The following is a 25,072-nucleotide window of genomic DNA, read 5'->3' as shown; positions in this document are numbered from 1 at the left end:
TGTATCCAAACTTCGAATGCTCACACTGTAGAAGGAATCAAGAATTGCAGTTCTTGTTTTCAAACTGACACCTCAACATCTCTGATCTCCCAATATCAAACCACTCCTGACAGCTGAGAGGAGAGAGCCCACCCTCAGACTGACCAACAGAGCAGTGCTGACACACATTTGGGGGCCTAATTCATTACACAAAAGGGAGTGGAGAAGATCTGTTCCCTGCTCAGCATCAAAGGAAACAAGGGAAGACCTCCTAGAATGGCCATGCCACCTCACTAGAGAATGATGTGGTTTCAGAGGAGCTGGACTTCAATTCCACAGGCTATCATCAGCAACTCAGGGTCTGCACAACTATAAAACATCCAAGACAAGATTAGATCAGTTTATTTTAGCAAACTGCAGAAGATCAACTCACCTGAAGGCACTAGTCACTATTCAGGTGATTCAGGCAGTAGAAGAGTTGAGCTGTCGACCCCCACTGATATGAAGTAGGATCACTCCCTCTTTTAACAATAATTGTGTCCTTGGAAATCCTGGATCTGTGCAGCTCTATCTTTCAAAGGGAACTCACTGTAGGACCAGGACCTGGTTCTGGTTATTACCTAGGAAAAGGAAGAAATGTAGTTTTTAGAGACCACTTTCCTTTTAAGTTTGGCATGAGTCAGTAGCAGTTGTTTCAAAATTATCCTGGAGATTCTTTAACAGACTTCTTGAAAGGGGTGTACCGTTTCCAGCAATGGAGGTTTTTAAGAGCAGTTTAGAAATGGAGTCCCTGCATTCAAGCCAACACCTCAGCATCCTGTCCCTAATCTCCCACTATCAGGCAGAAGTTAGTCAAATATGGACAACTTACAGAGGAATGGAAAATATTCCAGCTTCATGATTCTGCAGTCCAGAGAAATCGTGTGCTTCATGATAGGCAACTTCAGTGAGGGGTGAACTTTCTTAATGACTGAATGACTGGTTTGGGACTGCACTTACAGAGTATTGCTTGGATGGGAACATGCTTCTTGAACAGTCAGTGGCTAACACACTGCAAGTATAAAAATGGTAACCACTGATAACATTCAATCTAGTCTAGCCTGCAAGAAAAACTTGTTATTTGCAGAGTGACTGAAAAGCCAGAATTTTTACTGCATCAGTGATTCCTGTGGGTTAATCAGAAATATAGCAATAGAAAATGAAGTACATAGTACAGTAGTACTGAAGTGGTAAAGTAGTGACTTAATAGTAGTGTAAAACCATAAAAATGATTGTTCACATTTAATGGTAGAATTTTTTACTTTGCAATTCATTGCAGAAAAAGAACAAAAAGAAAAATTTCTCTTGGCATCTTAGCTTGGGTTGCACCACTGATTTAAACAGAAGGCTGTCATGGCCAACTACAGTTTTATGGAAAACTGACCCAAAATTATTTCTTCAGGAGCAGGAGCCTCAAAGGAAATAACCAAAGGCATCATACTCAAGTGCAATAGACATCATTTCTCCTCACCAAAACCCACTCATACAGACAGCAACATGAGCTGGCTTAATTTTGAGATGCATCCATAATAAGATCATGGTATATGAACACTGTTTACATAAGTATACTAAAGACTGCATGAAATTTGCATTAATGAATATAATTTTACAAATACAGTCAAACGTTAATATTTACCAGTGCAAATAGCTCAACAAAAATTAGAGTGCCTCTGCAAAACAGCTACTTCACTGAAACAGTATATGGAGTTTACAAGTTCTTCTCAAACAGAACTTGGCCATAACAAGCCCAAACAGAACCACCTGGAGGCCAACTATTCTTGATAGCATGAAAAAGATAAACATTTAAATTAATGGTGAACAGGCTAACTGAATAGGGCACAGTAAGCTTTATGTTTTTACAACATCACTTTATAATATCCAGGTTTGTTATTATGGCTACCTCCGTTTGTGATTCTAGTCTCTTTTATTTGCTTTTCTCTCCAAATTGATGTATTTATTTATTTATTCATTTATTGGGCAATAAGCAGCTTTCAGAATATTGATCTGAATCAAGGAATCCTAAAAGGTTTTTATCAAGGAGATTATAATCCCAGCTCTGGACAAGACACTCTGGTTAAATACTAGGACAGAAATGGCTTTATTGTGTAAAAACATTTTTCTTAAAGCAGCAGCTTTAAGAAAGACCCCTCCTGAAGCCCTCCAGTACTATTATCTTTATCTTCCCCATTTTGCATAGGGAGAGATTTTAAAGCAGCATAGGCAGCAATTCCAATTTTTTCTGTGATGCAATGTATCACACACCACAGGATCAACTGTTACATTTTTGGCACAAATATTTGGAAAAGCCTGTTACAGCATAGGAGAGACTAGTTGCTGCATTAACACCAGCTGATAACAGCACCAAAGAATTCTGTGGATGTGGAGCATAAGAAAGCATAAGCTTTCTGTTTGTAAATGTGGATTTACTCTCCATTTCAGCTTTGCACTGCTGGGGGGGCACACACAGACATACATACATGTGTGTTTATATATATATATATATATATATATATATATGCACACTGAGGGAAAGATAATGTATGTGAATTATTATGCATATATATAGATATAAAGTGGGGGAACTATTATATGTGTGTCTGCAATAGTATAAATATAAAAAAGTACGGTTAGATGAACGGCACTTGTGCACTGCACAGCTGACATTCAGGCCAGCCTTGCCACGCACAATTTGAAGAGAAGACCCTAAAAGCATCCTGGTCCCTAGATGGTGCTATTCACTGCACTAACGAGGCGACCGCAGCTCCTTACCAGTGCACCCAGCACTTGAGGACAAAAATTGTTTCTTGGTTCAAAATTACAGAAGCTGAGTAATTACAGATATGAGTAATGCTGTTCCATATTATATATTTACCACGTGCCTTGAACCCTAGGCCCACATAACTTCTGTGGGCTGTAAGAACAGTAATTCCATTGAAGCAGTACCAGTGAAACTGGGGTCAGGCACTGTCACCAGGGCTTGTGAGGAGCACATTTGGAATGTCTTGGATTAGCTTCCTCTCCCTCCACATGCAGCTGCCATTCAGTATTCCTCATCCTTAACAGGAAGATGCACTACACACCAGTTTTGCCCTGTCCTGTATCCCTCAGGGACATCTCCCAGGGCAGCTGCATGGGCAAGGCATCCTGGCAGCGCTCAGAGTTTGTGCCCAGTACCACAACCCTGGAGCCCACGTGGCCAGCACAGACAGGGGCTGTGCCACACAAACAGACTGAGCAGCAGCACTGGCACCAGCTGGGGCATCTGCCCCCCCCGACAAAGCCCACCAGGGCTGGGTCCCCGTCACAGCCCTGTGTCACACTGCCATGCCATCCAGACTGCCTTCAGTCCTGGTGGTGGAAGTGCTCTGCACTCAGATTTGCATCTTTCCCACCACGTTTAGGTCAACACAAACTTACAAGGTTGAGGAAATGGTAGTCATGGAACTGAGGTATATTAGGAACTGGATTTCCTTCTGCCTGCTTCCAGACTTCATAAGTGGTTTTGGGCAACCCATAAAATCTCCCAGGGTGGGATTCAAAGGCCACTGAAGTTAGAAGGAGTTCCTCTATTAGTCTGAAATAAGTTTTATAGGGGACACTTTGGCTCCTGTTCTTTCCCCATAAGGTGGGAACGAGCCTATGACTGCATAACAAAGAAAAAAAGGCAGTATTTTTAAGCTTCTCAGGCATTGTAATACTGAATAAATAGATAGATAGATAGATAGATTATACATTTATTGTACTTTGTTCTGATTCCCTGCCTTTATAAAAGGGTAGCTATATCTGGCTAATTGCTTAGGCATTTGACTCTCACAAATGTTGTATTTGAGCATCTCATAAACATCAACATTTCTCAAACTATGCTGTTGGGTTTGTTTTTAGGACTTCTAAAAGTGATTAGATTGACAGCATGGGCTAGTAACTGTCTTAGCACAGACAGATGAACTGCACATATCTCTTCCAATACACTTCACATCAGATGCCCAGGCATGAATTTCTTAAATAGAAAACAGCAACTGTAATAATCTGTCGACAAAACTTGAGGTGATGTTGTGGTAAACAACTGCCCTCCATGGCCTAACTTCCAAGCTGGCAATCTTAATTGGAATTATAACCATATACAAATTCTTTAACCCACTGATCTTTATAAAGAATTTTCAGAGATCTCTGCTCTGGACTTTGCTTTGGCATGTCATATATCTTTACATATTGGTGTTTCCTAACAATCCACGCTGACATTCTGAAAACCTCCTGAAGGTTTGTCATTGAAGACACGAGCCCCCACACTCCTTAAGCATGCTTGAAAACTTCTGGTGAAGTTATAAACTTGTCATGAAATGTAAAACTCTTGATGAGACCTGTTTAAAAGTTTCTGAAGTGAAGGGAGCCAAATGTTAAGTGCACAAAAATGCCATAAAACTGAATTAGATGAGAAAGAGAAGGAGTACCAGCTTGGAAGAGAGAGGCTAGGATTATCTTTGCAAGGTAGCAGAGGGAGTGCTTCATGGGGATTACACAAATTTAGTGTGGAGGAAAGATCAGAAGACAGAGATAGTCATGCTCTCTGCAGCTCCCTGTTTGTGGAGAGATTTTGGGTGGAAGGATAGAGAGAGGCTAACAAAAAAGCCATCACCTGGCTAGCACATGGGGCCACAATGATTAAAAAAAAAAATCCACAAAGGGACAGGCTTCATTTCAATTTCAGGAGGAAATCAAAGGGAACATCCCTGGCTCAGTGGTTAATCCCTAGCAGATTTCAATTTCCTGCCTTGGAGAGTCAGGGCATTAGGCTTCTTCAAAGGAGAATTTTAGCAGAAGTGAATGTGTTCTGTCCCAGCTTCATTCTTGACAATGGCAAAGCTTTTCTGGCTCTGTGCTGCAGAATTCTGCCCCTCCTCACCCCCAGAAAAACCCCAAACCAAACATCCAAACCCCCAAACAATCAAGCAATTACTCTTTAGGAAATACCTTACCCTGAAAATTTCACTCTCTTGATGTCCAAAGTTACAGATCACGGGCAGTAAGACCTTATCTCAGGAAGTGTCCAGCCCCATCATTGGACAATGTTGTCAGCTGTGCCAGAGTAAGCCCCACCCTGATGCTTCAGGATGCATTTTACATACAGACACACACAAATAACTTATAGCAACCCTAAGCCCTCCAAAAAATCAACAATAAGCTCTTTGTATGTTGAAGGTACTTATTAATATTGTGGCCACGATTAATAGACAGCAGTGAGGGAGCATTTTAAAATATCCAGGTCACTGAGGAGCCTAAAGTTTAAATTGAATAAGGCTGCTTGAAAGTCCACTCCTACATCAGTCAGTCATTTATCAAGTGATACAGGCAAAGAAGCTGAAAACAAAAAAACTTCTCCTCATTAAAAGAAGCAACTGGAATCCTTTTCAGTTTTATCCTTGCAAATTAGTTTAGATGCCATTCTCCCTGTCTTTTCCTGAAATCCCAGACTTTAAAGGAATAGTATGATAACTCACTGCTAAGTGACAATGGAATTCCTCCCTAATTGCGTGTTACATGCATCCACATTGATACAAGATAATTTCATTAGGTCTGTTACTACAATGAATACCAAATACAAAACATGGGTCCAGAGATCATTTTCCTAATCAGAAGTATCAGACCCCAGGAACTTTGAGAGAATAGGACTATTAAAATATAGTTTCTTTGAAATTTAAGTTGCTATTTTCAAAACCAAATGTTCATCCTGATCATTTCCTGCATAGATTTCCAAAAATTCTACTCATGATGGCTAACTGAAAATCAACTGGATATTAGCCTCAGAAACTCTTCCTACAACGGTTTCATTAGAATACACAGCTACATTTTACCAGCACCTTTGATGAGGTGGCTTAAAACTAAGAAATCATAAATTTTATTATAATGCATGCAGGTTTCTCTCAGCCAGCCTAAAACCACATGCTGTGATAGGGCAGAAAAACATCTGGTGTGACCTAAAAGCACTGGACAAACTGGACAGAAAACTGTGTGTCTGATAATTTAACACCACAGAGTTGAGAGTTGCACAATATCAACATTATTCATCTCTTCAGTGAGACGTGAGAAGTCAGCAGGAAAACTTCCTATTGCCACAGGAGAGAGAGGGCTCAAGTTCTGGTTCCTGTGGTCAGCAGTAGGTTCTGGCAGCAAAAATGGCATCAATGTACAAATGGCCTGCAGCTCACTCCTGTAAGCAGGTACTCCCCAGCTGAAGAGGACAGTGCAGGGGGAGGCTGTGCCATAGCCTGTGTATGAACAGCTGATGCTAAAAATCCAATCCAAGGAGCTTTCTTTCATGATGTGTCCCAAGACTCTAAAATCTGGCACAATGATTCTATAGGTCACACTAAGACATGATTCTGGCTCCCTGTTGCTTTTAGTCCATATGTGTGTTGTTTAATATCATCTGCAGAGCAATAGTTCTTCCAAGTTTTGCTTTTGTCAAGCACTGCTTTTCCTCAGACATCAGTAATTACAACCTTCAAAAGCACTTCATCAAGAGCAACTTTTTATTGCTTAGCTTCCCCATCCGAGGAAGAACTGAGCTCTCAGCGACCTTTGGTCTGATCCTTAACATTCCTGCTTCTTACAGCATGGGCAATTCTGCAAATTAGTGCCTATACATAATATTTGCTTTAAAGGAGAAAGCTTTGATATGGGTCCACAATCATCAGTTTTCTGTGCCTTAAAAACAACTTGAACCCCAGTCTCCATGGTAACAGATACCACCAGTGAGCCCTAGCAAATCTTGGTTATTTTTATGGAGAAGATGAACAGGGAAACCATAAGGTATCTATGAAATCTCTCAGTACTGCCAGAGTCTTACTTCTACTTTAATCCTCAGTTAATGGTGTGCACTAAAGGGTTCTATGCCTACACATAGCCATGTCTAAATAACATTATCCTTCCTGTACTTTCACTATAATGCCAGAAAACCAACAACAATTCCTTCAAATCTTTTATGCCATTAAAAACTGATCAAGGCACGCATCTGACTCTACTCTGTTTATTATAGAGTGACTTCACAAAGTAGAATAAAAACCTCTGGCTTGTTAGACTTTATGGCAATTTGCTGTCCCATGAGTTCTCATTTCATGAAAGTCATTCAGTAAAAAAGTTCTGTCACGTGACAAAGTTTTCTCACGTGTGTCAAAGACACTCAGGTTAGCCCATAAAAACACTGTGCAGATTATCATTATTTTTTAAACTGATACTGACTCTGTCATGGCTAAATCATTGAAGCAGTTATGAGTATGGTCCCCAAATTTTACTGGGGAGCCTTTCTACCACCACAGCTTTCCAGCTGGAAAAGAGCCAGCATCAGGGCACCAGTGTAGCCTCTCATCACTCTGAGGAGCTGCATTACAAGGCACAATCTGCTCAGATTTCAGGTAGAGATTAAGCAGGTTTCTGAGCTGCATCCGAATATTTTTTCCTCAGCCACACAAAACTCTGTAGCAGAATGCACTAGTGTTTCTTTTGTTTCTTTCCTTTTCTTTAGAGCCTTTAAAAATGCAGATATGTTCAGTGCTTTAGAAAACCCAGACTATAAATGAAAGTTTTAGTTAGAAGAACATATGTTCTCTTTTGGTTTTAACTGTATATACTACCAGTAACTGCAGGGTAAAATTTAATCAAGAATTATATTGCTATGTCTAAAATCTCATCATCCAGCTTAACCCCAGCCAAACAGACTAAATGTTAAACAGCCCCTACATGCCTTGAAGTCTTGCCCAGCTAAGTGGCACCTGAGCAATTTCTCCAGAATCAGTAAATACAGGGTACAGCTCTTTGTTTGCCACTGCAGTATTTCCTGCTGTTTAAAAGTACCTGTCTCTTCAAAAGCAGCACGAGTGGGCCTCAGATACTCAGTTCCCTGTCTCCCAGGCAGGGATCCTTGCAGTACCACTGTACTTTCAAGACATCTCCCCACAGAACAGTGTGTGGTTACATTGCCAAAGGCAGGAGGAAACACAGGATGAATCTACCCATCTAATGTTTGCCCTCAGGAAGAAATACAATGATCCAAACTCTACAAAACCATTAATTCCCAATTTGAGATCTCCAGCATAAGTTTAATAAAGGCTCTCAGACTATGCTACATAATTTATATGGTATTCACAGTCAGAATTCTCTGCATAAAGTTCTTCTTGGCTTGGAAAGTACAGGAACAAATCCTAAGGAAATAAACTTTAAATTGAAAGACACTGGGACTAACTACTTGGGAGGCCTTTCCAGACTTCCTGAGGAATTAAGAACTCAGAGATCTTTGAACAGTTATTTAAGAAAGAAAAAAAAAAAAATTAATTAAAAAAAAGGAAAAAAATAATGAAAAGAAGAAAGAAAACCAGTGATTTGTTTAAAACTTGGCTCACTTTGGAAAGCAGCAGAAACAAATAGGAACTTACAAAAAAAATAAAAGGACCAACAAGATTTAAGCAGCCTCTCCACTAATTTGTATGTTGCATTCATTTAGACTGTAAGTTCTCAAAGGTAAATCCCTTTTCTTACTACACACCTGTGCAGCTCTCAGTATTGTATGGGTTCCATCCCACTGGCAGTCACCAGGCTTGGGTGGGACACAAGTGAATAATGGCAGTCTTCAGCTTGGACTAATGGAAAGAAGCCCAAAAAAGAGACATTATCTTTACATTCCCACTTTTGGCAAAAACCCAGTTTTCTTCTGCTTCCATGTTAACAAGTAAGTTTTATTATTTCTTACTTTCTTTTCAAAAGCTTGAAACTCAGCCACCAAGGGTATGAAAGAAAGATGCACTGATGAATGCCTTTCAGATTGGCAGCCAGAGAAGAAAAGATACAAAATGTATTGCTTAAATAAACACTTATTAAAAAACCCTTCAGTTGGTAAATTGAAATGTTTGGGTAAGGGCTGTCATATCTGCCCTAAGTCCATTTCTGTGATAAGCAACCCTAGTCTTTCTGATTTGAATTCAGTTAACGATAATCCACAAGATTTTAAATCTAAATGCCCCATTCATCATTTCTAGGCTACCTGGAGGTGCAGTCAAAAGCAGAGAAGAGATGCCATTAAAGCAGATGTGCTCTATATTGTCCTTTTAATGTACACTCAGCTCATTAACTTTGATCGGTGTCCTAGTGTGGGTCAGCTTCAAAACTATTAACATTGCAACCCTTTTCCTAACGTTCACCGGCCCCATCAGTCACGTTATGCTACTTTTTATAAAATAAAGATTAATGTCTTTGCACATATTGTTTGTTTTTCAGTCCCTTCCTTTGCTAGGCTCTTTTATTAAGCACACAGAAGGATCTGCCAAGGTCTGGCACGGTAAATAAAGAGTATCCTCCTGCGGCAACCACAAGAAAGAACAAGCATTTATTTCACCCGCTTTTAACAGGTAATTTTTTTCTTGGACTTTCCAGAAAAATCGTGAGAGAGAAACCACACTGAGCAGTCACCAGCTTGCTTACTTATTGCATGGACTGTACTGATCTGCTTGCAAAGGTCCCATTACTTCTGGGTCGGGAAATCCTCCCTCATACATATTTGGACTTATCCAGACTATCAATTCTGCTGTCTTCTCATAACATTTTTCAAACCATTCCAATATAGCCCTTCATCTCCACCCAGGTAAACACAGTTCAGTTTGGGCCTGCCTTTCAGATGAGTATTTCTATTGAGTTTCTTTGTGATGGACATTAAACAAATGAAAAGTACAAATAAAGCCCCAGAACAACAGAATCTTACTATTTTCTACTCACTGACTTGGGCAACTTGTATTTTGCCTTTGCTTTTCCTGTTGCCTTTGTGCTTCTGGTTTTTATTTCTGTGTATTTATCACCTTTAGAGCACAGATTTTCTTGCACTTTGTCTAATGCCAATGTGCTAATTTTCAGGCAAACACCTCAGCAACTTATCTGAAAAGCTCATATTTGTGCAAACAACAGAAATATAAATGAATGAAAGCCAGAAGCAATACGGTCCCAATTCCTTTGGATAATTAAGGACCTCCTGTACTTCCAACTGCACATATTCAAAAGTGGAGAGTAGTTTAAAGCCTGGCATATGCACCTTGGGACTGGTAGGGAGCTCCTGTTAAAGGTATTGAAAACTTTTCTGTGAGACAGACAAGGCCAGCCAAGGTTAACTAAGCCATGGGACGTGCAGAGGTCACCATGTGTGAGTGTTGGAGAGCTCCCTCTGCTTCATTAAAGTCACTCTGGAGATGAAGTGTGCTCTACTTCCATGCATAACACTTCTCCAAAGGCTGCAGTTTGAACTGCTACAGCTGAAGTGGCTCAAAATAAGCTACGAATTTTTAACAACACTTTATTTCATATTCTACCACGTTAAACAGTCCCTTGTCATGGCTCAAGCTAAGAATCAGGAACACTAAAACCAAACATACCTAGTGGCCAATTCTCATCTCATTCTAAGACATAAACTTTTCTCAACTTCAGTTTTTATGAAACGGTCATTTAGAGACAGCACAGACTCAATTGCACTTACAAGCAAGGAACTCAGACACTTAGAGAACTGAGCTCATGCTCAGATAATTACAGGTTCCAGAAAATTTGCAAGGGTATAAGCAGATGGCCAAGTCTCAGCCTCCCTCTGGCTACTCCAATTTTATTGATGCAAAGCTTTATCACACAATTAAAAACACATATATGAGGTCTTTCACTTGCCAGGTGTATATTTAGGCAAGGACAAAGCAAGGTCAACAAGAACAAAGAGATTTTGAAAAGAGGTAACAAGGTAGGTTGAATGTCTACTGCAAAATAAAGGGTGACAAAAACCTCCCAGATTTCTGGGACTGAAAGGACACACACAGACCATATTCCCTGCCACCTGCTCGTAACAGCACACAGAGGAAACAGGGTCAGCAGTCAGCATACCTTGATGACACCAGCTTTTAATGCCTCAAAGGAGCAGGTCGTTCTTTGGCTTCCCTTTCACAGCAACTGCTGTGCCAAAGACTGACTTTATAATTACCCTGCATTCATGGGTTTTTTCTTTTCTCTGGCTACACACAGAAAACTGGCTGTTGATTAGAACTTTATTCAAGCGTCCCTTGGTATCCAGCTCATCTGAAGCATGAGAAGGTAATTTAATTTTCACTCTTCTAGTCCCACAAGCTACACTCTGGGGGACAATAGAAAAGGAAGCAGTCTGTGGGTCTCAGCTATTCTCCTTATTAGTTTAGTGACACAAAAAAAGAGATGAACTATCAATGAATGCTGCCTTTCCTGAGCAGATTCTCTTCAGTTTATGCTTCCTGTACACCCAGGAGACTGTAATTTCAATTGGTTAGGAGTTCCTCACATTGAATATGTCACCTTGTAATGCAAAAGTAGCAGTAACACAGCAGCACAGCTTGTCTCTAAAATATCCCAGCCTTTCTTTATCCAATGTTTGGTTAAAGGGGTCATAAACCCCTGTTTCCACCACAAGAAAAAATAGCTCATTTAGTAGTGAGATGGAGGGAAATGCCACCAAAACCAGACCTTATGAAATGCTAGATTAAACTCATTTTCCAGAGAGTGGACCTGACACAGAAAGTCCCAGATTCACGTAGAAAACAGACAGCAGATACCTCAGTTCACTAAACCACAGGAGGCAATGGTGAAAGAGGGTAAGGGCCCTAGAAATGAGGCTACAAAACTTCTGCTTTCATTTATGTTTGACAGTGAGTGAAGAACATTTTTTCTGTCAAGCCATTCAGCAAATCCACTCCTTGTGGACCCAAAAAAGAAAACTGGCTTTGCTACCAATGGAATAAGAATGGTGTTTTCTAAAAGAGCAGCTCAGAGTTGTGTAAGGCTTTCCCTGTGTTCGACAATCCCAGTGTCCACGTTTCCTGCTAAATCTTACTGTATTCCAGTTCTGCACTTAAAACTGTTTGTTCCATTCTCAGAAAGTTTGAAACAATGTTTGTTTCAAACCACTGAGCCAAACCTCTGAGACAAAGTTGGCGTTTTTGAAATGTTCTTACAATTTCCAAAAACTCTCTCCGAAAGGCATCAGGTACCAGGTCACTCCTTGATTGATGCAAATTTTGTTGAACTTGCTCTGTAAAATTGCTGCAGTATCTTCAGAAGGAGCATTATCATCTGTGATTACAGAAACTGAACTCTGTTTTGGCGCCTTCTGGGTTTCAAGTACTGACTGACAAGACCATGCAGGTAAATATTAATCAGCAGAAAGCAACTGCTGTTGAAGTGCTCTTGACTTAAGATGTAGATAACAACTGAGGTGACAAATCTGATGTTTACTGAAAATTAGAATTGTGCATGTTTATAAAAGTGTCAGAGACAACTTCATAATAACACTGGCTTGAAATGGAGTTTATATTTGTTCTAACTTTCAGAAGTCAGCTCAGGAACTTCAGGCAGCACATGAAGGGGAAGTATGAATAAAGAGAATAAACTGAGACCTTCTAATGACCTCATATAAGTGCATTATGATTTTTAAACCACACCTTCAACTGAAATTTTCCCATCACTAATGAAATCAATATTATTAAGTTCGGTTCATCTTACCTCAAAATTTGTCCCTGCTTTGCAAAGTAAACCATGACAAATTCACTGATCTGCATAATAATTGAATAATTAGCATGAAAGCAGATATCCAGTGATGTGTGCCTGTACATTCATTAGCAGCAAGGATTTCCTGATACAAGTGAATAAAGAAATCCCAATTTGATAAATAAAATAAAAGCAATTTTCTTTTCCCTTTCAAGAGACTGAACGCGAACAGATTCAGAAAAAAATCAGCAGTGATTAACCTAAAGTAAGATGCCTGTTCAAAAAGACTAACTTAAACACGTGATTATGAGGAAGTTAATTTCCTGAAATTTATAGCTTCTTGTAAAACCTATAGATGCACATCGTGAATTAGATTAACTTTATTTTAAAGTGATATTGTGCAGAACGAAGGAGGTCTAGTTCTTTAATATCTTTTGGGCTTGCTGCTTAGTATGAAACAGGTTTTATGGGCAGAAAAAAGAGCCCGCTAATTTAATGTCTAGTCACTCACCTTGTCTTTTGTGACTGTTTAATATAAAGTGTATTAATAACATTATTAAAAACATCAAATGACAAAGAAGTGGACTCCCATGCTTTAATTACCCTTTCTAGATGAAAATTATGGCAGCTACCAGTTGGCTGGCTTCCCATAAGCTAAAATCTTCTATTACTCATACCTGCTCCCCCAGGAAGCATACAGCCTAAATTTACATTTTAACTACTCCCCATGAGGTTTGATATTGTTTGTAAAACACGCAGAGCACAACTTCCAAACAAGAGAGTCCCACCTAGCCCAGCCACTCACCCTCTTTTCTGCAGTGACCACAATTGCAAGATTCTGTGAACTGCAACACAGTTCTTCACAAATGTACATTTAAGACATATTTTGTTCTGGTTTTCTTCTCAGAATATTGTCCCATATCCAGCCCTGATGTATTTATTGGCATGAGATGCAAACCTTAGACAGTGAGCACCTGAAAAACCTTAATGACATAACTCAGAATACTGAAACTTGGCAGCTTTTTTTGGATTATGTATCACTTCTATCACTCTTAACTGGCATGTATTCTGGAAAGGCACAACAGGCCATAAAAGCAGCTCAGTTTCCAAGCCCCTGCAATGACAGCCTGAACACCAGTACCTGGCAATCCTGTAGACCATGTGTGCGTTTCTGATAAAATCAGCTGCCACTTCTGCTGCTGATTTCAGTGAGATCAAGATTTCATACTTGTGTTGGCTAATATGATTTAAGCTCTGGGAAGGTTCTGAGCTATCATGTGGCTTAGCAAGTTGCTTTGATATATGGTCACCACAGCAATTCCTCAGCTGGAGCTAGATGGATTGTCTTTTTTCCTTGGGGCAATTTGGAAGTCCTTTTTAACCATGCACTGCTGTTCCTCTGAGCATGGGACAGCCTAACCAGAGCTAAGAAAGCCTGCAGCCTAAAGCTCCTATCACACCTGCACTTAAGAGCACATGCCCCAGTTTTGCTGTGCCCAGGAAGACTACATATTTTCAGAAAGATGGACCAGTGTAAGACTGATATAAAAAGTGGATTCCATATCTCTGTCATTTATGCAAAATCCCTTGAAGTCTGTATTGAACTCCCACACCAGAATGCCTTTTTGTGCTTGGCACAATATAAGCAAGAAAAAAATCCAAGCTTTGGGAATTTTTCAGGCTGGAAAGATGAGACAATGGACAAGCAAGGAGAGAGCCAGTGAGAGGTAACAGCACTTGTCAAGGTCAACCAATCCCTCAGTGCAGATGTTGGAAGAAAACAGAAATTATATCAGGCCCACCTGATACTGATCTTCAGGCTAGCTCAGAGCCATTCAATATTCCATTGAAGACAGAGTACTGGGGAGACCACTCCTTCCATTTCCTAACTTCAGGAATTTAAGAAATATTACCCTTTACACACAAAATCCTGTGAGATAATTCTCCGAGGTTTAAGAAAACCTCTAAGAGGAAAAATTGTAAAGATCTATCACAGCAGAAAACCTTGTCAGATTAATGAGATACCTCTGTCTGTAATACAGTCAGGGATTTCAGCTGGATCACACTAATTGCCATTAAATGAAATCATCAGCTCGCTCTCTACTCCAGACTGTATGGCAAGCCTGACAATGAATATATTCCCATAGAGGAAAGCAAATGACAATATAAGGACAGAATGTAACAGAGTAATTTCCATTGCAAAAACTATTTCCTAGCCTATGAAATCACCAACTCTGTACTAAACAGAGATGTTCACCAAGTGCACTGGGTGCTCATTTATTGGCCATTCCAGGAATTTTCACTGTATACAGATGTGTTACAAAGAGATTTATGCTATCTGAACATGACAGCAGCACAGACACATATTTGGGATGATATTCAGGATAATATGGGTTAAGAGCCATATTATTTTAGCATGATTTGTGTTTTTGTATTTACTTACATATACCAAATATGAAGTGGAATTTTATGAAGAAAAGTTTCAACATTTGGACAGAATATGCAATATTTGACATCACAGTAAACTGCATGTTAGACATGCAAGTTTTGCAATAATACTGCTCAACTTTCCAGCCTACATATTTCATTGCATCCTCATTCAGCAATTGGTGAGGCATTCATGCTAATTAAAGGCACACTGAAATTCTCAGTAATGACAAATGAGGACAGTCTTGTAACTAGAGAACAAATTTGGGTCCAGATTGGGCCCAAGTCAAACGAAGACTGTGGAGATTCTGTCTTAAGAACTTTCTTAACAGGTTTCAAATCAGATATGACTTGTCTTTGCCACTGATTGACTTTGGCACATGGCAGCTGACAGCAAGTCACATCAACCCAGATTTTCAGAACTTGAGAATCCAAAAGGAACCTGAGGCAGAGACTTCTGTGCTCCAGCTACAATACCCAAAATCACGTATAAAGTCCAGGAAAAACCTACTAGTAAAATAATTTGTACCCCAAATGCTAAATTGTACTTCTGCATCTTTTTGTAAACATTCAGATTTTATCAGATCCCACAGGACAGATGTATCTCCATGTAAGTTTTTAGAGACCCAGTGAACCCCTAACACAAATTAGATAAGCAGATTTGGCATAAATGTTGCAGCAGACAAGATTTTTTACTTTAGTGAAAAACAAGCAAAAAAAAAGATACCTCAAACCTTTTTATAAAATATGGGTTAGAGCAGTCACAGATACTTCCTATGCTTCCAAATAGCCAGATCATTGCAAATAAAAGGCAAATGGAGGACAACTGTGCTAGAAACTGTTCCACCTGGAGTGAAATAGAGATTCTCTGGACAAAATGTGCACCTGACTCTCCACCCCTACTGGACATTATAATTTTCTCACTTGAGCAAACAACAGTTTTCAGAGACAGCAAATGGACTGAGGCCTGGAGCAGTCGAACTGACTGATGGAGACATCATCAGTTTATTAGTCTTTGATCATCTGTGCACATTTTTAATGGAAACTGTAGATTCAAACAAACTGCAGGGCAAACCAGCCTCAAAGACCTCCCCCCGGAGAAATCACCCAGGTGAACACAGATCACAAATGCAGCCTGAGTCCTTGCCAGCACCACTCTGGGACACCACCAGCCCCGAGCAGAACCCCAGCACATTGCCAGCACCAGTCATTCCCTGACTCTCAAAACAAGCTTTCATCAAAACAAGCTTGTGTTCGTTGCGCTCACCCTCAGGGAAACATTGCAGCCCAGACACGCAAGGTGCTCGCAAGAATTCAGGATGTGCCTTGCACAGCCAAGAGCAGTCTCAGTGTCTAACTTAATCTGGGGAGCTGCTTTGGGCTCATGTAGAGGGGCGAGACCTCAGAGAGCAGAGCAGTGCAGCTGCTGCCATTCTGTCCTACTTCCCTCCATGCCAGTATGAGAGGGTCGGATAAGAGGCAGCAGGGATGTCTCCTGTATCCTGCCATTTGTACCTAACACAAACAAGAAAGAACTAATCTGCTTGAAAAGGAGATGCTTATCTTGTCCAGCTACGTGAAGATACTCTAGACTTACTCTATTGATAATATATATATTCTCTTGGAAGGAATACATACATGTGATTCTCCAAAGCTCAGGAATATGATGGAACCTGCTTCATCCATTGTGGGGTCTTTAAAGCACTCCCTTGCACTGGAAAATATTCCATCAGCTCCAGTTGCAGGTGGTCAGTAAACCAGCTCACCTGGAGAGCTCAGCTAACAAGCAGGCTACCTCTACTAAGAGACAACTTCACAACCATTTATTTAGTAGGCCTGTTATTGCATAAAAAGCACACCTAGAGAAAACAGCATTGCAGTGATTTTAAATCAGTGATCTTCTGTATGGTAACAGTTTTAATGGCAAGCAGTACTGAAAGATTTGAAGAAATAACAAGGGCTTTGGTCTGCATTTTAGTATTCCATATTTCAGACTTGGCAGTCTGGAGAGATAAGAAAACAGAAAAGAAGGTAAATGTGAACAGAAAGCTCAGAGAAAACTTCACTTCCATCTTTCTTTCAACGAGACTAACACCCAATAAGAAGGAAAGTTAAATACCCTTTCCCAAAAGAAGAATCTGTATCTTGCTGCAGGCAAATAGTTAGTGGGAATGGGATAATTTAGAAGATAAGGGATTGTTTGGCTTTAAGGCTTTCTGTGCCTTGTTAGTCTTCTCCTGTGTTGGTCTGCTGTCAACACAAAACTCATTCCGAGCCCTTGTGACACAGTTGTTTGTTTCTTATATCTTATTTTCTACCCATTGTTCACCAACAGTCTCAGCATCAGCAGCATACATAAATAATGTTACAGGCTTTCCATTTCCCTTGAAATACATGAGCTGTAAGATTTTGTATACTTTTTAGCTGGTGGCATTCAGTACAGCAGCGCATATGTAAACACAAAGAAACATTCCAAATACAATCAGAAATTACATTGTTAATGCAAAACAAATGCAAACATCTTTGAGGGCAATTTGCTATTCATAATGCTGAGGGGCACCCAAACAGTCAGAACATGCAACTCACAAAAGCTGCAGTAAAAATCACGAGCTCTTATTTTGATCTACTTGGACTGTGAAACTCCTGATTTTAAATGAACAATTCCATGCTATCATGCTTCTAAAAAATTTAAAAATCAATGATGTGGATCAAATGATTTTAACCAAAAGAAAAAATAAAACCCTTTCTGATATTTGGTAGCTCACTAGAAAAGGGCAAGTGTTCTGTTCAAATAAGAAAAAAATTATAAAGACGCCTTCTGCCAGTCCCTAAGCTATTAAAATTTAAAGACAAGAAAGCAGGGCAGATTTTTGCCTTCCTTATCGATGTTCAATTTTGTTAAAACCTTTGTGTTGTCCTGGTTACTGCAACTGTGGGCTTCAATCTGGCTTCTTGCAGCTGTCCCCATTAAAATATTTTTTAAAAATCCTGCCTGCTTTGATTTATCGCTTGTTCTAAACTTAGTGAACTAAACTCATCAAGTCTTGTACCAGCTGATAAATTCTAGAGGTCTCATTTTATACTGTCTTTAAACCCAAGGTATAAGCTTTGTTTTGCTTCAATAGCTGGATTTTCAGCCAGAAAAATCCACGTACTTCCTTTGTAGTCAGTGTAGCTGAGCCTGTTCATCTTTGCCACCTAAAACACACCTAAAACAGCAAAGGTTCTCTCCCCACCACTGCACTTGACATGAGCTTAGGAAGATAAAGGCTAACTTCAAGGCATTAGCAGAGTCAGTGACTCCTGAGTGAAAGACACACTCCCCAAGGCACCCTCACAGCTGAACCTCTACAAACTGGGCATTCAACTAATACCTCTCTGTCCGTGCTACCGAGCCCAGCATCAACAACATAGAAAATCAAAAAAATGATCTGTATCCCATACTCAAGCCCATACACACAATCACAGAAACATTTAGGTTGGGAAAAGACCTCCAAGGTCATCGAGTCCAGCCTCTGACTGGTCCCCATGTTGTGAACCTGACTGTGGCACTGAGTGCCACATCCAGTCATTTCTTGAACACCTCCAGGGGTGGGGAGTCCACCAGCTCCCTGGGCAGCCCACTCCGATGTTCAACAACAGTTTCCATGAAGAAATTTCTATCCCATAGTGTGGTAAGCCCATAGTAAGTATTCTGCTGCAGATGATTCTCTTCAGGATTCTCTAGGAAGAAGAGAAGGCTGATTTGTCTGCCAAGTGCTGCCAAAGTACTGTCTCATCAAGCCCCAGTGCGAGGGAATGGAGTCCAGCGCACACCACAGGCAGAGGTGTCTCTCAGGCTGCTGGGACACCTGCCCTCTCCTTCCCACGGTGCTTCTGAGCTCATCCAACACAAACACCTTCCTAGGGCTGGGTCCAAACCATTTGCATCAACAGCAGGTTTGTCTTCAAACAGCTGTTGGCACCAGTGCAGCCCAGAGCACACTGAGGGACACCGACAGCTGGGAGCCAAGGACACCATTCCCCAGCCCCTCCACAAGCATGTGCTCACCGAGGGAAGGGACCTGCAGAGGTACCCTGGAGACTCATCAAGGAAGCTTTGGGTTTGATGTGCAGCAGAAAAGAGGGATTTGATCAGCCTGAGCTGAGTCCATTGTACTGGCATTTCCATGTGGCATATATACAAAAGAAAAGCTGTAAAATATATGTCAGTGACATTTGCAGTGTTCTGAAGTTTAACTCACCAATTATTCAGCCAGTCCCTTGTTTATTGCCTCAATAACCAGCGAAGGAAAGGTGAAAGGCTAACCAATGAAAACACTGAATATTAAAAAGGTTAAAGTGCCTTAAAAGTTTATGGGTTTGCTACTGACTACACTGAGGATATAAATGATGTTGTCTTGTTCACATGACAGACAAGAAAGCAGGACAAAAATCCTGTTCTTGTGGTAAAAACTCTACAGGAAATCAAGTGTTGCAAATTTAACTCTTTCTGTTTGCAATCTGCAGGGTTTCACCTCGAGATATACCACATGTTATAGTCAGGGTGAAAGGATTAAATAGTCCCCAGTGACAATTCAGATGCCTGATCTCCATACTGATTGCACTTCTCAAAGATGTAGTTTTAATTTTGAATATGTTATTGGATATCTGAATGCCATATTATCTATCCACTGTGGTTAAATAGATACAGTGAATAATGCATTCCCATTTGACTCTCTTTGATCATTTCATTTTTGTTTCAAAGCTGGCACAGAACAGCTGCTTAAGGTACAGAGCTCAAAAGACACTCTAAATCTAAATGATGGACACTTGATGAGGCACAAAGCCTGCAGGACATGCTCCCTACAAGGACACACAACGCTCAGGACTGCAGATTTTTTATTATTATTATTAATCCTACTCACATAGGAAAGTATATTGAAACCAATTATCTCAACTACTCCTTAGAAAAACTACCTTAGAGATCTTATCTGCTGAGGACAGAAAAATTGGTTAATTAATATAACTCCTGTGGAACTTTAAAGCAAATGAAACAAATATAGTTAAGTTTTGCAAGAATTTTGATTAGATTAAGTTGTACTTTTTCCTGTCAAAGAAATCAGAAACAAAGTAAGTTCTAATAGAAACATAAGATTGTTACTTACAGTTTAATCATCTCCATTTGATTACATATTTAAGATGAAATATTTAATGACTATTTCATTCATATTCCAAGAAGTAATATCATGTGCTCCTACCAACTTAGCTGAAAATGGTAAAAAACCTGTAAACTCAGGCTTTTGTAATATACTTCAAAGTCACTTAACAGTCTGACTACTCTAACCCTACACCACACCAATGTTAAATGGATTACAGGTAATGAAAATAATTAAAGAATTAATTTTCAGTGAGAAATCATACTGGAATGTGAGAGCTGTAATGACAAACTGATGCTAATCAAGGTATTTTATTCCATCTTAAAAGGTCAGCAGGTGAAAGACAAATTAAAAGATGTGAATAAAATTATGGGTAATTTTTCAAAGTACTTTGTTGGTATGATAGGTCAAATTAAAGAGATTAATTTAAAACCCAAAATATTTTATCTTAAAATGTATTTTAGCCCTCCTTTGTGTTTAACAATAGAGGACATAGAAGGAAATCCATGCACTAGAGAGCTGTAAGTTCATTCCAAAAGTAATACATTCCCCAAGAGTGAATAGCAGTTGAATGCATTGCCCCTAAGTGCTGCTAGAGGATGAGTAAGGTCACAGGTAGACATAACAACAGCAAAGACAGATATTTTGATGATAGCTATGATAGATAGAGATTTTTAGATATTTAATGATAGATATTTTTAGGCTACTATACAGCAGTGCTGGCACAGCTATCAAAATATTGTGTCCACCCTTCGTGCCCACTTTTTCAAAATAAATATTTTAAATATGTTACAAGATTTCAGAGAAGAAAGCTGCATTCAAAGGCTGGGTTAAAGTCTTCAGAGAGAAAAGTAATTTTAAAAAGATACGAGATAGATCAGCTTAGGGGAGAAAAATATCTGCTACTGAAGAACTCTTTAATTTGGTCAAAGGGGGCATAACAAGAAACTGTAGGAAGAAGTTACACCTGACAAAAGCAAACTCTGCTTCAACAGTGAGGGTAATTAACTAGTAAAAAAAGAAATAAAAAAGAACAAAAATCTGGAAACCATCGCTTAATTTGTGTCTTCTCATCAGAAGTCTGGAAGCTGAGCAGAGAGAGATCATACAGTCTCATCATGACTAGAAGATGTATTATACAAAAAAAGCTTCTTCTGATGTTCAACTCCATAGAAGAGAAAATTCATTTAGTGAAGATAGGGGTTATACAAAGGACCTTATAATTTTATGAACCACAGTATTTTAAAGAGCAAGTGTGGATTACACACAACTGCATCATGCTTTTAGAGAATGTTGAGCAGAGGTAAGCCTGTTCATTTTCCTGTCAAACTGGTTTTGACTAAATTAACACACTGCATGAAAGGAACAGTCTTCTCTCCTCTGAAAACAACCTCCACATCCTGAAATTGCTCAAGCAGAGAAAAACAAAGGATTAGGAAGTACAGCTAATATAACTCACATCCCAAAAGTCAGCCAGCCAGTCTCAGCTTCCTAATGAGCACTAACCTGCCCTTCCAGGTGGAGTGTCAGTCCAGTTGTCTGAGGCATCAGTCAAGGATGCAGGTGGAGAGGATTAAGCTTCTACTCCATCTTTTCTCCAGAAAACTTCTCCCATGTGGGGCAGATGCTGCCATGTTGGAGCCAGGACAGATAACCCCACTTTAGCTTCTCATCCTCTACCATAAAAGCCAGCTGGATGAGGTCTACTGCTACAGGTCTCATTTTGAAGCTAATTCAGTCAAACATTAGACAAAAGTCTAAAATCCTGGGCTGTGTAACCAAAAGAAGGAGCTCACGGTGTTAAGGGAAGGGGCTGCCGGCCCTGGGGGATCAGCCCAGGCCTCGGCCGCCTCACGGCGCTGCCCTGAGGGAAGGCCTTCCCTCCGCACCGTCCAGCGCGCAGAGACAAACCAGCACTACACAGCACGGCTTCCAGGTGCTGTCATGCTGTTTTAAAGGATGTTTCAAAACACCTCCAAGAGGTCACCATCAGCCTCCTAGGGGCTCCGTCCCTGTCAGCTGTCTGTGTCCCTGCCACACAGAGCCCACACGCTCCAAGAGATCTCAAGAGTTCAGGTCCAGCATTCAAGAGCTATTGAAAAGGCTCCTTTGCACCAGGTTTGACCGAAGTTACCCCTACAAACAGGTGTATTTTATCTTTATAACGTACAGGACCACAGCCTTACCACTCACTGCACTATTTTACTCAGCATTGAAATCCCCAATTAATTTGAGATTTGGAAAGCAGATTTAAATTCTCAAACATTATAAAAAAACCTGACATAGGCTCCAAAATCAGTTAAATGTGACTATGTTAAATGCTGCAGTATCTTTAAATATTGATTACATCATTATTTATGCCAAGGCATATCTGCAGAAGGCTGAGAATTTAGGAATACTCCACAAAGCTCTCCATCAGAGCCCTTCAGAGGTCTGTAGCTGTCTCTCATGCTCTTCTTTAACATAAAAAGTAACACATCATGTAAGGCACCCACTCATCACTGGTTGTGCCTGACAGAAGGTCTCTGAGGAGTCCAGACCAGCTGATGCAGTGACTGACTGCGAGCTCCATGTGACACAGGGAGGATCCATATATAGATTCCCAGGGCAGCAGCACGCCTGCTTTGTCTAGAGGCATGAAGCTGCATAAAAGGCATTAAATGCACATGGCTGAGCTAGAAGAGAAAAGCATAGGAATGATGCAGGTTTACAGTGTCTAAGAAGAAAGGTTTCAAGGCTAAAATCACAAGATCACGAGTTTTCTCTATCACCAGCACAGCACCTGCTGCTAAACAAGCCCTTATTTTTGTACCCAGTGGTTTGGGGTGTGGTAGCTGTGATAGATGAGCACTCACCATCAGCGGGGTAAGCTGTTCACCATGGGGAGCTGTCCCGTTCCATGCTGCACTGCGTCATTTTAATCAGTGTCCTGCTGCTTTGTCAAGCATACTAAAGCACCAGCTCTAAGCTTTCCCTAAGCTCTTCAACTCAAATTACACTGTGCACATAACACAGGGAATGGATATCCAGGTACAACCCGCAGCTTGTATGATGGGGAGTGAAGATAACCTACAGTGGACAGTTCATCTCTGAAGTAGAAGACAATTCACAGGTGAAGAAAATACATCAAGTTTTTCCTTGCTAACAAAGAAAAAGCCCAAGTCAACGCAGGTCAGCTCTTGGTATGTTTAAGTGAATGCTTTCTTTTATTTTTTAATGCTATGATAATGGTGATTTAGGAATGCAAAGGGCTCTACAACAGAGGCGTACAAAGGATTGTTTGAAAACGATGCAGAGTTAAGTACGTGCAGGGTAGGAGCTAAGCACGTGCAAATCATTTTAGCTTGAACATCAAGACTATCCCCTGTTCATTGTAGAATTACAGTTCCATACACCAGTCAAGAGACCATCTGAGAAAATATAAATAACAATGGACTGGAGAAGAGTTTCCAAAAGTCTAAGGTGTAAGCTCTGCTTCTATAAATCTTGCCCTTTCTTGCTCAAAGTTTACCATATTGTTCCCAATTTCCACTGGCTGGTTCAAATCAAAGCAAAAGCAGCTTCTGGCTTTTCTCCGTCAACACTTTAATCTTGAGACTACAGGCTCTTAGAATGTGAGACTGAAAGCTCCCCTTTCCCAACATCCTTCTGTGGCAAAATCAAGAAGCATTTGCAAGCCTGAAACATGCATTGTGACATTTTCTATTCTGACAAATGGTTTCTCTCAGTGATGTTCTGGCCTGAAAGACCACTATTACAACACCCTTTACAAGTATCATCAAGGTGGACTGGAAGGGAATCCCTAAGAGGTGTTTTACACAGTACCGTCACTGCAGTTAAATTTCCGAACACAAAATACTCAAAACCTGGCTTCTTTACCGCTGGCTCATTAAAAGGTTAAGAAACTAAACCATGTGCCCTCTTTACAGTCTTGTGTCCTTCACAGCTCACCTGATCCACACCCAACCTGACAAGAAAAGGAGCACCTGTAGTTGTCCCAAAGTTCATTCTGGGCAGCAGTCACCTACCATGACTGTCCCATCTGGGGAGCAGTGGCTGCTGCTCTGTTGGAAGCTCATCTTTAACCTTTCAGGCTGAAGAACTGCTCAGGACTTCCCAGCTGAGAAGTCAGTGTGGACCATACCCAGCCTTGGGAGCTGCTCCTCCATCACAGGACGCTGTGTTGCCCATGAGCAGAGAGCAGATTCCAGGCTCACGTGCTGCTTCTTGGCAAAACAGGCAAGTTCACACAAAGCCGTGGGCTGCCATAGTTCAGCTGCTTTCAGTGCCAATGCCAGACCATTAAAATAGCTGTAAAAAACAGCAGACTGAAGTGTTGGGATACCAACAGACTGGATACCTTTCTGTGTTTCCAGAATGGAATAAGCAGCTTAGCACAGTCACTCTTAGGACAGCGTACAGAGTTAATATGGAATAAATTCGTGTGCTGGCTCATAAATTGTGTACTTGTAAAAAGTGCCAGGAGATGATCAGGGTTTGAATTTACCACCTACCTTGTATGCAAAGCCAAAGGCAGAGCCAGTCATTGAATCCAATATATAAAATAGGGCTTTATTGCATCCTGACCCATAACTCTACTTAGCATCTTGTAACCCCACTGTCGTGGGTTATATTCCTTCTGTGCTGTCCACTTTCCTCATCACATGCTTTTACAGCTTCTGTGACACTCAGCATACAGGAAAAGATTAAACACTGAAAACTGAGCTTGTCACAAATGATATTTGAAAAAACTCTCCTGTGTTACTCCATGCAGTGCACAGATCTGTTGGGATGGTGAGGAGTATCTATGTGTATCCCTAATATGTTTTCTCCCTGTGTGCAGTGTATGTGAAAATCTCAGCAGAAGAAAAGCTAAAATAGCAATGAAGCACCCAGTGCTGTGCATATGGATTCATTTCAGCCAGGGATATCCCCAGGCTATCTCCAGCATCCCAGACAAGCAA

At 40.5% G+C, this 25,072-nt stretch overlaps 1 protein-coding gene across 16 annotated transcripts in view; it reads right to left on the bottom strand.

Moving 5' to 3' along the window:
• Positions 1 to 25,072, bottom strand: part of FAM168B (family with sequence similarity 168 member B) — a 528,280-nt gene that overhangs the window by 208,741 nt on the left and 294,467 nt on the right. For all 16 annotated transcript variants that reach the window (XM_069024330.1, XM_069024319.1, XM_069024321.1 and 13 more), the window contains one exon: positions 413 to 599. The gene's annotated coding sequence lies outside the window, so the exon portion shown is untranslated. The remainder of the gene's footprint in view (positions 1 to 412; positions 600 to 25,072) is intronic.

This window comes from Aphelocoma coerulescens, chromosome 9, assembly GCF_041296385.1.
Source record: "Aphelocoma coerulescens isolate FSJ_1873_10779 chromosome 9, UR_Acoe_1.0, whole genome shotgun sequence".
Classification (NCBI taxonomy): Eukaryota; Metazoa; Chordata; class Aves; order Passeriformes; family Corvidae; genus Aphelocoma; species Aphelocoma coerulescens.
The sequence above is the reverse complement of the archived record's forward strand: the minus strand, read 5'-3'. Positions and strand labels throughout refer to the sequence as shown.